General features: G+C 39.7%; 1 protein-coding gene and 1 long non-coding RNA gene across 6 annotated transcripts in view; both read right to left on the bottom strand.

Moving 5' to 3' along the window:
• Nucleotides 1-17,074, bottom strand: part of KLHL29 (kelch like family member 29) — a 393,217-nt gene that overhangs the window by 219,429 nt on the left and 156,714 nt on the right. The gene's annotated exons all lie outside the window — the stretch shown is intronic.
• Nucleotides 1,109-5,538, bottom strand: LOC120323187. The gene is made up of 2 exons (XR_005563417.1): nucleotides 5,326-5,538; nucleotides 1,109-1,665 (listed from the first exon to the last, which is right to left on the bottom strand). It is a non-coding gene; the product is annotated as an uncharacterized LOC120323187 (long non-coding RNA).

Genomic DNA, 17,074 nt, shown 5'->3' with positions numbered 1-17,074 from the left:
GTATTCCTTTTCCAGCTTCCCCACGGCCTCCACAGATTCTAAATCACTTTCCTTTATAGTATTCCCACAAAACTGAAAAAGAGCAATTTGATCAGAGATGGCAAACTGCTCTCTTTGTGTGGATTTACCTTAAAATCTTGAGGTTGAGTGCTGTCTCTGTAGAGAAAATAATTTTCTAACAGCCAACTCCAGTATGATAATGTCACCGACAACCCAGAATGAAATTTCCTGACACTTTTCTATTCATAAGAAAGAGTAAATACCTTGTTTATGACTAAGCCATGTGTAATGGGCCAACTGCTTCCTACCAGCATCACAAATGAGAAAAATTTGCATTAATGAAGAACAGCAAAAGGAAAAGCAAAATAAAAACGGGAAATAAATGTATGCAGGGAAACATTGGGCAAAGTTTCTGGCACTCAAATGATTCAGCATAAGTAAGATGTGATTTTTTTTTCCCCTCAGCAGGTGGATAATAATGATATTAATAATTACAGTATCAATAACCATTTGCAGAACATGCATTCATTTCACATTTACATCTTTAAGTACTTATATAGCTTTTGCTGACACAGATGGATAAAATGATACAGAATGTGAGGACAGGCTTTGTTTCAATATCAGATATCCAAAAGTGATCTACAGAGTCCCTGTGTATTCAATGGGAACAGAAAAGGATGCCAAAGGAGACCTTCAAACCACCTTTTGTAGGGTGAGAAAAAATCATCTTTTGGAGAGTGCTGGTCCTCTCTGCTGAATGAAAAGAGAGGCTACAAGCCAGCCATAAATAGATGTTTAACATTTGGATGGAGAAAGATATACAAGGTGAATCAAAGCTTCCATGATTCAACAGAAGCTGCCAAGTGAAACAGTATTAGGCTCTATGTTTCCCTAAACTTCTCTTTATGCCTCTTTTGCTAGCTTGTTTCCAGGAATGCAATACAGAGCTTCCAAGTACCCAACACGGTTGGAGGTAAAAATAGATGGAAAGACATGGAAATGGATAAAAAGCAAAAAAAAAGTGCATTACATATGACAAATCTGTGTAGCAAGCACAAAAACTAAAGCCTTCCAAGAGCAGGAAAGAAACAACGGATGAGCCAGTTCATTTATGTCTTATCTATTTCATTTTTAATGTTTAAGTAATAAAACAAAACAAAGAAGATCAATGAAACAATTTGAGATTTGCTGTCCTCATACAAGAAATTTCATTAAAAAGAAACAGCTTTTTCTATTTTCTTCTTTTTTTTTTTTTTATTTTTCATTAAGAAGAACACAAATACAACTGAAAAGGTGGATGAGTCAGTAGAAAACTGAGCAGAGAGAAGTGACATTTTGTCAGGATCAGGAGAGGATGTAGATGTGCCAAATGGCCCAATGAGCAGCAGAGGGATTGCTGTCTTCAGGAAGATCGCTTTTTCCAGGGAAATACTGCCGAGTCTGTTCGTTCCCACCACGAGACACAGTCCACGAGCTCAGTCTTTCAGGTGACAGACAAATCCTCTTGGCCAGGCCTTCAGGACTTGGTCTTGATGACACTGTCAATTTCTCAGCTGACTTCTCGACTTCTCAACCTCTCAAGGACTGACAAGCTCAGCTTCGGTAGCCAACCACAGCATGGAGCACTCATGCTTTGCCACTGGCCTGATTTCATTATATTTCCCCCTATAAGGACAAATCAAAATACTTGCTGCAAGCTTGTACTTTTGCAGACACTTCTCCTGAAGCATCTCCATTTAGTTTTAGACAAGCCTTTTCCAAAGCAAGGCTCCAAAGTCTGTAACAGTATCTAAATGTCCAGATAGATTAGTATCTAAAATTATGTGACCATGGCCCTACATCAAGTAGAAGGTTCCTTCCTCAGGTCAGTTTTTCATAACACTCATGTTTGTGCCCACTCACTTCTCAGACTCTTCAAAAGACCTTTCAGGATGGAAACATCCCAGAATTGTCTGACTATCAGCAAAAACTGGACCTCTGCCTAGGCAGGAATTTCAAAGGTGTCCCTGTTCAAATAGCTCATAAGAGCTGTTCAAGGAATCCAACCGAGCCAGAATAAAGGAAAGTAAATAATATTAGTCCTGTATCTGCAGGAGGTGGAAGTTAAAAAATATAATTAGTGGGAGTCCTCAAGGACAGTCTACTTTCCCTGAATCCTGCTGCTCCAATATTGTGTTGTGTTGTAAATGCCATTGATTTTCATTTTCTTCCTCTGAAACCCCAAATCTGTAATATTAAATAAGACTGAGGGAATTTCATTTTGTATCCAGAATACACTAAGCAGACAGCAACCCACTACTGTCTGTCCTAGCCTATTAACTTTATTAAAAAATTCAACAGAGTTGATTTCTGAAAAAGGAATTTATCAGTCTGCAGTATAAATATGGCATCAGTTGAAAGTTATTTTATTTGAATTTAGGTGTTCCTTGGCCAGGATGCACCATCAGACTTTTTAAGCTTGTCAAGACTGATAAAAAAACCAGGCCAAAAGCGTATGATAGGTATAATTGCCTTACTCTTCCTTATCCCCCCTTTAACCAAAATGTAAGCTTGTATTGCATTTCTTTACAGAAGAAGATAATTAGTGCTGTCACTGTCACATTCACTTCTCGGTCTTGATAACAAATGAATTAAACCTGGCACCTGACCAAAGATCCTTCAGTTACCCTGTCAATGCTAATTCAGGAAACCATACATTTTACATAGACTGGTGTAGGGAAAGAAGAATGGATCTAGACTGTATAAAGTTCAGAATTTAACATGGAAGACTTTGGTCTTTAGTTACACTCTATGCTCCAACACAGTCGTTATGTCTCCAGATGAAGGGGGAAAGAATTCAGATTACAAGATTCCCTGGACATTAATGGATATCCTATCACCAAATCCTGAAACTCAGTTGATATACTTCACCATCACACCATTTGACCTCTTTATACTTAACGTCCAACAGGTAGATTTTAGATTGATAAAAGCAGCTAGATTGCAAGAGCAGCTTGATCTGGTTTATGGCTTACCGTGGTTACAACAGCTAAAACAGAGACTGAAAAAAATCACACCTCATGCTTGAATGTACACATTAAATTGAGAAGGAAATCTTCCTTTACTCAGTTTGCTGCAAATTTATTATGAACACTGTGAGTTTTACCCTAAAACTTGCAGCTTTACATACAAACAACTTAGACATCACATCTAGCCTATCAATATTCTGTTCAATATACAGCAAGTTCTACTTTACTGAACATGTATATAACTAAGCTTTTGGCAGTGGCAAACTTTGTAAGCAGCTGCAAGCTTTACTGACAATGTAAAACCAAATAAAGGTTTGCCTAAGAACTCAAATTCATAACTGGATGCCAAATTAGCATAAGTGAAATATGAGTATTTAATATAATAAAACATGAGCCGCAAGCGTCTAGCCCATCCCAGGAAAAATGTGAAACCAGAAGGTATTTTAATGAAATAATATCTGAGTCTAATATTTAAAAGCCATAAGAGTTAATTTTAGTTTGAAAGGAAATCATTTTTCAAAGTTCTATACTCTGTTTAAAAACAGATTGAGCAAGTTTATTAAATTAGCAGACCACTACATTTATGAAATCCATAAGTCAGATCAATGGTGCACAGTCAGCTCTACAAAGTAATTGCTGGCTTCTCTCAAAACGGACAATCCAAAAACTTCCAAGGACTAGTTTTTCCCTCCATTATTTATAACGAGCAAAACATGGTGCAATAGATTGTAATTCATAATGCCTTTTTAATGTTTTTATAGCACAACATTTGGACTCCTTTCTAATCTCTTTGGATGACAGGTTGCCATTATTGAATTTCCATTAATATGAATTATGGGTACAATATATTTTATCCAATATTTTCTACCCCTGGACTAACGTGATTCTACAATAAAAAATCACATACTCAGCAATTTTTTTCAGAAATAGAAATCACAGCCATCAGAGATTAGTCTTCCTATATGACTGTGTCTCTGACCTCAATCTTGCATCCATCTAACTCTACAAAATCATCAGACATAATTTACATGCACATTTATGGTCACAGAATCATATATCCTGAGTTGGAAGGAATCCACAAGGATCATTGAGTGCAACTCCCTGCCCCATGCAGGACACCCCAAGAGTCACACCATGTGCCCAAGAGCATTGTCCAAACACTTCTTGAACTCTGTCAGGCTTGGTGCTGTGACCACTGCCCTGGAGAGCCTGTTCCAATGCCCAACCACCCTCTGGGTGAAGAACCTTTCCTAATATCCAACCTTCTTCTTCCCTGACACAGCTTGGTTGTCAAAATGCCAGTATTTAGGAAAGTGTCAAACTGTGTCTTCCAAGTAGCAAGTCAAGGTTTGCTTAGCAAGCTCTCCCTCCTCTACCTAAGAAATCACTTGGTCATTTGGGCCAGGGAATACAAGATGAACAGACACGACTGAGTCCTGTCCCTCTTGTTCATGCCTCCAGATCCTGAAATGTGCCTGAGGAACTCGTTCTCCCTTATGAAAACAGATTTTAAGAATCAGGCAGACTCAATCACACTTCAGATCCTTTTGTTTTGCTCACCAGCAGCTATCTGCCATAGATATCTCTCCCTAAGAAATTACCAATCCATCTAAATGATTAAAACCCTACTAAGCAGTAGGGATGAGAATAGCCATCCTGAGTTCAATGGGGCTACTTGCCTGCTTGAAGGCAAGCATATGCTTCATGTTGTACCACATGGCAGAGGGAGGAAGATACAACATGTGGTTAATGAAATCCCCAAGATGCAGACTGCAGGCAGCACATGACAGGCAAGGATGCATTCAGTGTACCTGCAATGTCCATCTCCACCCAGAGTATTGAGCTGTATGAATGCATAGTCTCACCTACCATGACTGTTCTCATCTTTTGCAGGCTAAATCAGGATTAGCAGCCTAACACACACTTTAATATTATCACTAATATCAGTGAACTATGGCAGCTGCTTTGGAAAAAAATGCTTTTTAATAGTCACCAATGAACTTTGCACAGACCTTGCAGTACCAGGGCAGAAAGGCAATATAGCATTTTCCTTTGATTTTCAAAAGACATGTAGTAATAAAAATCTATTAAATGAAACAAAGAACTTCCCAAATGCCAAGAATGGTCTAGTACTTGCCCTGAGGAGCTCACATCCAAAAAGGACAAGAGAACGATGTGTGAAGAAAATAACACAAGAAGCAAGCAAGTAGATGACAGGTAACAACATTGAGTAATACCATGTGTTTCTGCACACACACTCCAAACAGCTATTTGGCAAAGTCTGTTCCTAAATACCGATGCATTCAGAAATACTCACAGTCCAGCCATAGCCAGAGGATTAGTTTTTGCCAGTGTCGTGGTGGTAAATAGTTCTTCAGGAGAAAACCACATACAAAGAGAGCAAGGGGCTTCCAAAACACCTCTGGAAGCACATGCCAGGCACAGAGGATAAACAAAACACTTATCAGAAAAGCAAACAAAAAGGTAATCAAAACCCGAGTCCTTGGGATAACAGATGGCAGGATCGGGGACACAAAAAGATACATGGGTGGAAGCTGAGTAGGGGGGTGTTTGAATGCTTCTGACATTTCTTTAAATGTCAGCTCGTAATTATGACGTCTTCACCACCACTTTGTACATATAGAGCCCCTTCTAGCAAAGGCCTCGCAGCTTCTGGAGAACTGCACTTTAGCATTTTGAGCTATCTGTCATGTTGCCATCTTTTATTCTGGTGAGAATGAACAAGCAAACACCAAACTCCCACTGAACACCTACTACTTCAGTTTTACTTCCAAGGTTTCCTCATCGTTCAGTTAAATCTCTGGGTGTATTATGCAGATTTAGATGAAGAGCTACACATTGAGAAGAACCAGGAGATAAGTGAGAGAAAGGGCAATATTTAAAGAAGTTTGGAGAACCCTGCACAAACAGTGTACTCTATAAACACTCTTCTAGAGAAAGGAAAGTGAGTGGGGTATAATCTTTTGCATAAGTTTACATGTTTAAAACCTATGTTAATAAAAATCAATCCTTGTTCACTATTTGAACACAAATCCCATTAATAATTCCATTAAACTATCACTTCAGTTCATTATTTTACTCATTTGCACTTCACTATATTCACTGCCAACATCTGCTGCTTTCCCTGGAAAAGAGGGCGGACAAGGCCACGCAATCGTGTTTCTTTTCAACGCTCTCCCCTTGGCTCACTGGTGAGTTGCACTGATAGAAAGGGCATTTCAACTCCTTCCTACCCAGAGACAGAATACCTTGCCTTCCAACACAACCAGTGTCCATCCCATGACTTAACATCCAGCATCCATCCCCAAATTCAAATTGCCTAATTATCAGAGGTACTCAGCATGCTTGCTCAATACTTTACTAAGCAGATACTTCAAAGAGGAAAGGGTAGAGAAGAAGTAAAGGAGAACCGAGATCCAGGGAGTAATAGATAACAAGCAACACAACTTCATATTTTGGAATTAAAAGCTTGGAGGAGACTGGGGACACAGGACTGACCTAGACAAAAAGAAAAACTTCCCCCAAAACTAAGTCCCACAACACAACACTTTGATCATGTTAAATATTCAGGGAGGCAACAGAGAACATAATCACAATGCACAGCAGGGTCCTCAGTGAAGAATGGGTACACGACTCTTAAAAGGTTATTACAGCAAATTTAAGGAAACCAATTGCACAGAGACCAGCAGCTAAACAGAGGTTTTCAGAACTTGTGTTCTGATCATCAAGGCTCATTCCAACTGGCTCAATTTGATCTAACAATCAAAAAGTCAAATGATATGAATAAAGATATTTCCTCCAGTAAATTGAAAAAGGTGGAGTGGGAGCTTATTTAGATTTGCTTCTTGCGACTGCACTTCTTCCTTCCTTTCTTTCTCTGTAGCTCTTGTAAAAAGCTTTCAGCAGTGGTACACACTTCATGCATCTATGTACTTTCATTCTGTCCAGGAATACTCACCTCCAAAGGAAAGGAAAACAGCCAGGGCACAAAACACAATGAAGCAGAAACACAAAGGGAAAAGAGCTGAGAAACAGAAGCTCATTTCCAACTGCACTGAATGACCACCCGGGGCTAACAGTGTTATATTTGACTGAACCTGTGTGGCAAAACATCCCACTATTAACCCCTCAGATGTTCTCAAATAGACTCGTGAACTGTTCCTCTACAAAGGTAGATTTGGCAGATTTTATGGTTGAGGGGATGAAGAAAGTTAGTCCCCAGAGGTCTTCGAGACATAACACCACAGGTGAGGTGCACTAATCTTTGTTTCTATAGCCTCTTCTGAGGGGAACTATCACAAATATAACATATAGTCATGGATTTCTATCTAGGTGCCATCATAAATGCAGCAGCAGACATATCTTTCAAGAAATACTTCAGATAAAATATCTGGTACTGAAAAGTCTCCAAATTTGTCAGCACTGGCAAAAAATCAAGGCCCAGTCCACCTCACATGAGGACACATATTAATCATGCTACTTTAATTTTGCTTGCCCAGGTTGTGGCTGTGCAAGAGGGAGTGTGTGGTCTGAGACAGCCACATGTGGAAACACTAATTTTGGTTCATATGATGACTAAAATGCTGAAGGTAAACCAAAATCTCAGGTTTCTCTTCTTGCAGGGCTAGTAGGATGCACTAGCAAGGTGGTCTGGAGCTCTCTGCTCACAGAATCAGGCAAATTCCACTAATAAAAGGATCCATAATTCATCTCAAAAAAAAATCAAGATGAGTACATATCTGTACCTCAAGCAGATGGAAACGGAAGCGTAAAGGTGAAAACAGGGCAGGACAAAAGGATATAACCACACTTGGAATTTGCCCAGGCCTGGCAACTAGCACAGGTTTATTGGGCCTTCACTGGTAGAAAGTAGCATTATTTTCTATTCATTGCTGTGGCAAGAAAAGAAGAAAATAGATGGGCTAGTAAATGAAAAACCAATTGTGCAGGTAGGTGAGAGGTGTTTCTACTTCAACATTTAATGACTAACATGATCTTTCATACCAGATGTATGCTAACATCTGTCCAATATCTAACACAATTTCTTACTTCCAGATACAACAGAAAATATAAAAATCATTTCCTGGCACCAGACACATCTGCAGAAAATACTGATTCTGATACAGAAACTGAATTTGCCAGCAATTGGTGGCCCATATTCAAAATAATGACAAAGATTTCTGAAAACCAGCTGAAAAATCTCCCTAGAAGATATATTTCTAGACCCCCTTAGACTGTGTATTTGTATTTGTAATGGAAAAGTGAGTTCACAAACTATTCTAGTTGTTGTGACAATTTATAACAGGGACAGACCACACCATCTCAGTGCACAGGTACGCTGGCCTAAAGAGACAAAGTCGAGATGTACTTGTGCTCCTTATTGTTCAGATACAACTCAGTCAAGTATGAAACTGTGGAGTCAAGTAAAACCAATTACACTTGCCTCAAACACAAAGCCATTCCAGTAACTAGAAAACAAAACAGGTCCAGGACCTATTATATGGCTCTGAGGCCGAATGATATGGCCTGGCCACATTCACAGGATTATACACTTTTACCCTCCAAAACAAGGTGGCTATATCCAAACTGCCAATTGGGAATGGCTGCTGGCCCTTGCTAATCCCCAAGCCATGCCTGAGAATTGTTTATGACAGCATTAGCTAGTCCAGACCGAGCACAAGGCAGAGCCTGTGCTAACAGTTTAATGGTATAGATGGTCAAATTCCAGCTCTTGGGCCCGTGCCCTGGCACTGCTTGATCTGCTCTGGTGGACCTTGCCAAACGCTGTTGTACTGCGAGCAGGCCTGGCTGGAACACAGACACTAAAAAGGAAATAAGAGTATCCAACCAAATTTAAAATCTCTAAACATTGTCATGATTCCCTTCCTTATTCTTTTCTGTCTTTATTTTCCAGACAGCCTTATTTCCACTGAGGTGTTCTATTTGCCAAAACAACAGAAGGTCAAAATAGTTGTGGTAAGCACTAAGTGTGCTTCATTTCTTACCACGATTCAGTGGCAGTTGCCAACAGTCAGGTACAGTCAGGAATGCTGTGGGGAGTGTCAGAAGAGTTTAAATCAAGTGTCTGATGGAAAATGGGGCAGAAGAGAAAGATATCGAAGAGTGAGATAGAAAGGTGAAAAGATAAATGGATGAAATGAATTGGTCCACAAACTTTGCCACATTGCTTAAGCTTTGCTTTATCTCCTGGTTCAAAGAGTTGGATGCAAAAAGGCACGCTGCTCAACAACTGATTTGAGTGCCTTATCTCTCTCTGGTTTTGAATCACCCATACCAAAAGAATGACACGAAAGGTCTTTGCTGCAGAGCAAGTTCACTCCCTTAACCAACAGGTCAGAAGGCGGGGTAAGAAAGATTGGCTTTGCAGACTTATAGCCAAGATCAAGGTAACTTCCATAACAGATGCCACCCCTGTTCTCTGAAGGAAACCTTTTAGGAGACTCCTGTCCACAGCATTTTGCAGGCTTTCACCACCAGATAATAACCAGATTGGTTTTGTTGGAACGAGCTTTTGAAAGCTGGCATATCCCCTGCTCAGAGCAGGCAAAGACAACACTGGATTGCTTGTGGCTTTGTCCACTCAAATTTTGGATAACTACGGGGTAGGCAGCAACATCTCTATGCACTTGTGCCAGTGTCTGGCTACTCTCAGTGTAAGCCATTTTTCTGTCTGGGTGAATTTAGAGGTGTCCTGATATACTTTTGACTTGTGGTTACTTTAGAAGGGTCCTTTGTCACTCCACTCAGTGCACTGCACCAAAGAGCACTGACACGAAACTTTGGCTGCCCTGCCCCTTTGCAAAGCAACCAGTAATGGCAACAATGGCAGCTTACAGGAAAACTTGGGAATTATCTACCTAACATGAAGATGGAAATGAAAGCTATGGGAATTGAGATTGTTCAGCCTGGAAAAGAGAAGGCTCCAGAGAGACCTAATTGCAGCCTTTCAGCACCTGAAGGGAGCCCAAAAGAAAGTTGGATAGAGACTATTTGCAAGAGCGTGTAATGACAGGACAAGGGGGAATGGCTTCATACTGAAAGACGGTAGGCTTAGATTAGGTATTAGGAAGAAATTCATTACTGTGAAGGTGGTGGAACACATTGTCCAGAGAAGTTGTGGATGCCCCATTCCTGTGAGTGTTCAAGGCCAGCTTGGATGGGACTCTGAGCGACCTGGTCTAGTGGAAGGTGTCCCTGCCCATGGCAGGCAGGTTGGAATGAGATGATCTCTAAGGTCCCTTCCAACCCAAACCATTCTATGGTTCTATGACTCTATGAAGACTGATTTATTGCAAGACTTGAAACAGTTGTACAAATGAAGCTGACATCTAAGAAAACTTGAAATAGCATTATCCTGCACTGCTTCAGAGCTCAACTTTACTGTAAAGCAGTTCATATTTCTAAGCAGGCTGAGAAAACAAGGTGAATGGCAGCTTTGTATGTGGCTAACGAAGTATGTGTGATCCATATCTTCAAAATCTGTATCCATCTGTGTGTTTTAATCAAAGCAGTACATCTGAGATAATTATGCATGTGCATGATGACCCTAAAAGCCATCAATTCTACACATCAGACACTTCGGTCACAGCAAAACTACCAGAAGAATTATTACGAGTAGTGGAAAAAATGTTATGAAATAGAGTTTAAAACTTCATAAGCCAGAATGGAATTAATACACTCAAATTTTCCTCGATAATCCAGCTTGAAGAACCTTGCAAAGATAAATGTTAGACCTTTAAAAGCAAGGATGATAAAGATAATTAATGGAAGCTTAGAAAGATAATAATGTCTCAAATCCATGTGGGGTATAACTATTGCTCGGCTTTTGAGGAAAAGGAAGATAAATTATTCAGTCTTACTCCATCCCAGCATGAGGCAAAAACTATAAAGGAAACAAGCTGTTCAAAAGCAAAACTGTGATGACTATGCCAAGATAGGAGTTAGGCTCAGAAGACCTAAAATAAATCCAAAGTTCTAGTAGTTACTGACCAGTGAGGATTCTGGGTATCGTTTTAAAGCAAACTGACAAAAAACCCATCTTGGGAAGTATATTGAAAAGGTGATTCAATTCTAGGATAATGTTAGGATATTACAGAATGCTTTTGGTTCGAAGGGACCTCTGCAAATCACTCAGCCCACTCCTGCTCAAAACAAAATGCACTTGGATATCAGACCAGAGTGTTCCTGGTCATGTGCAGCTGAGTTTGCAGTGTTTACCATGGAGATTCTAGAGCTGTTTTGGGACTTGGCTCCAGTTTTGGCCCCTGCACCTACACTAATACACACAGCATGGGCAACAAACAGGAGGAGCTTGTAGCTTGTAGCGAGGTGCGGGTCGGTCTCTTCTCCCACGTAACAAGCAACAGGACAAGAGGAAATGGTCTCAAGTTAAACTAGGGGAGGTTTAGATTGGATATTGGGAAAAATTTCTCCACTGGAAAGCTATCAAGCATTGTATAGGCTGCCCAGGGAAGTGGTTGAGTCACCACCACTAGAGGTATTAAAAGACATGTAGATATGGCACCTGGGGACATGTTTTTGTGGTGGGCTTGGCCGTGCTGGATTAGCAGTTGGATTTGATGATCTTAAAGATCTTTTCAAACCTAAATGATTCTGTGATTTTATGAACATCAGGAACACCGTTTTGCTGTTTGAATGACAGCATTGGCATAGGTGGCCCAGAGAGGACTGGAGTCACCTTCCTTGGAGATAATTCAAGGCCATCTGGACATGGTCCTTGGCAGTTGAGTTGAGGTGACCCTGCTTGAGTAAAGGGGCTGGACCAGAGGACCTGCAGAGGTCCCTTCCAACCTTAACAATTCTGTGATTCTCCCTGTTCCTATACACTTCCTTTGTTCATTGAGCTTGCTCAGGATTTCCATGTTCAGGCAGGATGGTTTCCAGATATGCCTGCTTGGCTCTTGTACAGGGGCTGAGCAATTCCTGTGCCACCAGGAGATTGCCATTGGTGAACTACTGGATCCTTCTGCATGGTCTTGTACAACACCTTTGTAAGCTCCTCTTACAATGACTGGCACTTCTGAAAAAGAATACGGATTTGCAGGGGAACACGTGGTCAAATTATGCCCAGCATCATTCTTCAGGGGTGTTTCACTTGTGGGCTGACAAATGTTTCTGCATGCATTACTTCAGTGGTTTTGAATGCATGAGCTTTGTATAACATTTTACGTTCCTTTGGAATTAAAGGATAACTTTAATCATATAAAATATTATAATATAAACAATATATAGTCTTAAACATTCAAATTACACAGCCAAAAAAGCTTCTCTTTCCTGACATGTTTGTGCAACAACTTAGCAGTAGTAAATATTACTCATATACTTCTCAGTGCTTTGTTTCAGGATTACCACAAAACACATGAACAGTAAGAAATAATGCTATGATATGAAGAATTTATTACTAGTTATTATTCATTATTTATACAGTGGGTGCATATCACTTTACACACAAATACCACTTCACAGGCAGCATATATTTCTCTGCAGAACTTCTGCGAGCTTTGTTTTCCAAAGTGACCGGTTTGGTGATGCTAAATTGTATTGGGTAACAACCACATATGTTTCAGCTTGACAGGAGCAGAGAACAACCAAAAAGAGCTGAGGCAAACCAACTTCTGGGAGAATTTGGAATAGTCTGTTCCTCCAAACCAAATAAATGTGCATTTTGTTTCCTGAAGAGTGCCCATTTCATCCAAGAACAGAATGTTACAGCAGCTAACCAACACTTGAACATTTAGTAATGCCTCAAATTTCAAGAGAAAACCCAACAAATATGCCCATAAGTTTATATTTTTTCACATGCTACTTTTAAAAGAAATGTTAGATTATACATCTTCATCAGAGCTGCTTCTACAGAGTGAAACCAGAATGAGGAAAAAGTGTGAGGAATTCCTTCCATGGTCTCCCCTACTGTGCTCTTGCAGGCATTGACAATGAGCCCTGTTTTGCACACCCATAAGGTAGTGAGTCACTGTGTGCCCATTTCTGCAGAAGATGGCAGCACCTTGTGTGCATTGTTTGGGTGGGATGGAGCACATTCAGCATTGCTGTAGTAACGTGACTCCTGGCATTGCTGTGGCATCGACAGAACAATCCTCCAATGGAACAGCCCAGGCTGCCTACACTTCATGCCACAGAGTCACAAGATCCTCATGCTCCTCTTCAAGGTCTGGGCACCTTTTCAAGAGGATTTTCAGGATTGTAGACAGGGCAGTGGTGATGCTTTAATGTCAGTTTGGAGTGTCAGCCCTGGCTGATCAGAGCTTCCCGGTATGCCTGGAGCACATCAGCCTGTGTCCAGCATTTGAAGGTGCAGCATTCCCAGTAAAAGGAGCCAGAGAGCAGAGTTTAATTTCCTGTTTATCACTCCCAGAGCCAAATTTATTTTTATGTCTATCAACTTCACAGACAAGTGTCATATCAAGCAGGAACCCAAGGCCCAAAAAAATCACAGGGAGAAGTGAAGCTTGGCTCCCTTCTATTTTTTTTCTTTCTTTTTATTCATTTGGTTCATTTGTTTTGCAAGCAACTTTTAAATTGAAATCTACATATCAATCAGCAAGCTGAGAAAACCAATGCCATCAAGAAAATATTATGTCTGGCATACAATGTATTTTCCTTCTGCTATGCATCGAAACTGTAGTTTTTAAAAATTGCCATTGTGCTCCTGTTATAATAAAAATTATGGTATGCAGACATCCCACCCAACCAGTACTGTAACCTTCTAACAAACTGTTTGCATCAGGCTCTTCTATACCTTAATCAACGCATCCCCTCATCAACTCAATGATTTCTCAGACATTACCCTCTTCATGCAACACCAAAATCCGAAACTACTTTGTTGAGAAAGGATTGGTTCTGTCAAAAATAATTTCTGGGCCCTACTTATCAAGTATTGACAGTAAAAATAATAGGAAACCACCAGGTGATTCCTTGCAAAATTCTTTTTGTGGCTGCATTTGATGGTGACAACAGTAATATGTTCCTAAATGACAACCACCAACGTTACAATTATAAGCACCTATAAGCCAGGAAACCTGCCCTGCCCTCCTTTAGAAGCAATGCTCCTTGGAAATAAACCCACATCAAATCACAGGCAAGGCAGCTCCTAGGCTTTTTCAGCCTGACAGGAGGCTACGACAAATTTTATAATAAAACGCCCATGACTCCTGAAACGACAGAAGTATATATTTTGCTGCATTTTGAATGGATAATCTGCAACTAAAACACATGAAAACGAAGTAATGGCAAAAAAGAAATAAGAAAATAAAAAAGAACTCTAAATAATTTCAAAGAATCAAGCACTTAAATCCTGGCCAATACAAATTTTGTTTAGGTTTTATTATTGATATTTATCTCTTCTGGAAGTCAAGAAACTTTTTGATCAAAGTGCCAAAGCCCAGAAATACTCCTTTTTCTTTACCCAAAGCTGTCATGTTTGTGACCTTGTAAGTATTTGGTGATGTCAATTAGTGCTTCAAAAATGCTGCCTTTCATCTTCAAATGGAACTGGGCCTAGAAACTGGCCAGACCTCTTAGCTCTTTCAACAGATGATAAACACACTGCAAGTAAAAAAATCCAAGTGGCTTTTTATGACTTTACAGATTAATGAGCATGCCAGAGCTTTCCAACCAATTTTGGCCCAATAAAGTATCTACAAAACTTGACAAACTAAACCCACATTTTGTATGTCCCAATTTCTATACTACTAAAAATATGTACAGCTACACCTGAGAAAAAATACTAAAATAAGATGTTAAGAGGAAGTAGCAGACCATCAGCACAATTTAAGCCCTCTCTATGGGCCACAGATCATTAGGAATAGCCTTCTACAGAGGAGTCTGAAAAACACCCAAGGTATCTCTCCACTTCCTTGAAAGGGAAGAATTGGTTGCTCTACTTCAAGGCCTTCATCACATCACATTTGGAACCCACCACTGATCTCCCTTTGCTCTCCTGTCCCCTGGTGGTAAAAATACCTCCTAGGAGTTGTAATTTTTTTGTAGTAATGTGATTACTTCAGCAGAAGTCATTGCTGAGTTCAATTTACAGATATTTTGGTCAATTTGTAATTAGCTCAAAGAAAAAAAGTGTCCCGAGTCAATGACCAAATCTATCTGCTTCCTCCTCTCATTCCTGGTACAAGCCATGTTGATCCCTCAAAAGGAACTCTCAAAATTATTTGAGGATATAAGGATGATACTACAATGGTATTTTTTTGTGGTGTAATCTGCTGGTTTCAGCCTACCTGGGCTGGTGTGATGGCACCACAAAAGGCTCAGTCTAGAAGCTGCACTCCAATTAAATGATGTGTCAGCCCAAAAAGGTAAATTGTGCAAAGCTTATTGAACTTTCAAACCGAAACAACCAGGAGAATATGATTTAGGTGCCAGGGAAAACCTGTCCTTGTATTCTATTAGAGACCATTGAGTGCTATATACTCGGCATTGCTCTGATTTCCTAAACATTCATGTAATAGTCTGCCATAATCGGAGCATCATATGCATCAGAAGCCTCTGATTAGGTGGAATACGTCTGCATCTCATTTACCAATGAAACTGGACATTAGTCTATTTTAAAAAATTATCCATAGGTAAAAATATGCTCCCAGGAAAAAATCACTTTCACTATCTGCCATCCAGCAACTGAAGCCTTTTGTACCATCAGAATAATTTGCACTTGGGCCAGACTGCTGCTTTGTGTCCAGATCACCAGGCTACTCTCTGAAATGGTGACAAAAATATGCCAACTCTCAATACAAACCCTAGGGTTATGGAGGAGCAGCTTTGCACAGAGAAGTTGGAAGAGCAAATCCCATATACTTTATCACTGCATGTTTTGACTGTTTTTTAGCAACTGTTGTATTCCAATATTTATAATCGCTCTCTTTATGCAAGCGTCTTATGTTTTATAATAAAAAGAGTACATAAATTTCAGTTACCGTAGCAGAGCAAATTGTTGTATGTAATTAGTCATGTACAACATAAGGCGTAACTTGAAAAACAATTCGTGTTTATTCTTCCTCTGCTTAATCAATATTTTAAATATTTGTGGAAACCATACACCAGCTTAGTAAATCATCACCTCCAAAGCGAGAGAAATAGAACAGACAACACAAATCCTGCAACCTACAGCAAATCATCTGCATATGACAGGTTGCTGTTGAGGGAACTACATTTTTTGGCCTGTGAAGGAAAGAAGAATATAACACTTTACTTCTGTGCTGTTCCACTTTATTCCTTTTTACCGTGCATTCCTCAGCCATGCCGATTTGTTTTTCCTTTACCATAAGAATTTTCTTCCCTCTCCACTTATTTTTTAATGCTACTTAGTTGCACTGATACACAAAGACAGTAGGGGCTGTTTTTTTCCCTGCAATCCTTGCTTGACTTTCCAGAGAGGTTAACAGATGTTTTAACATCACTGTCTTCCCTCCCACATCATAACTGTGGCTAACCACAGTACGACAAACTCCAGTAGCAACAACATGAGAGTCTTAAATGCTATGGGAGTACTGTGAGCACAGGAGGCCAGGATCACATCTCTGTTATGCTATTTAAAGACTTAAAACTACACAGTTATCCCTGAGCTCAACTAGAGAAAATCTTATCAAAACTGAAGAATGGTGTTTTTGTAAAATTTGTCATAGGTTTAACCTTGAGAATAACAAATCATTAAGTGGGGGGGGACTTAGGAATCAATTTATGTTTCAAGCAAAGGGTTTTTAAAATTAAGCTTGAGAAAAAAAATCAGATCTTGCCTGGTGTTGCACAGATTCTGTTGATGTATCAATCTTTTCAGGCATTTAAAAATAATATAGAGATGATAAAAGTAAATGTTCTATAACCAAAAAATCTCTTGGTAATAAAATTTCAAATTACAGCCCATGACAACACTTCTAAATTGAAGCTGTGATACAGGAGCTTTGATGGAGAAAATTGTACAAGTAACTCGCAAAGTAATTCGGAAAAGCAACAAAGAATGAAGGTGCTGCTGAGATGAA

Source organism: Pipra filicauda, unplaced genomic scaffold, assembly GCF_003945595.2.
Source record: "Pipra filicauda isolate LSUMZ 115617 unplaced genomic scaffold, ASM394559v2 scaffold209_size2725305_pilon, whole genome shotgun sequence".
Classification (NCBI taxonomy): domain Eukaryota; kingdom Metazoa; phylum Chordata; class Aves; order Passeriformes; family Pipridae; genus Pipra; species Pipra filicauda.
This window is presented reverse-complemented; position numbering and strand designations above follow the sequence as displayed.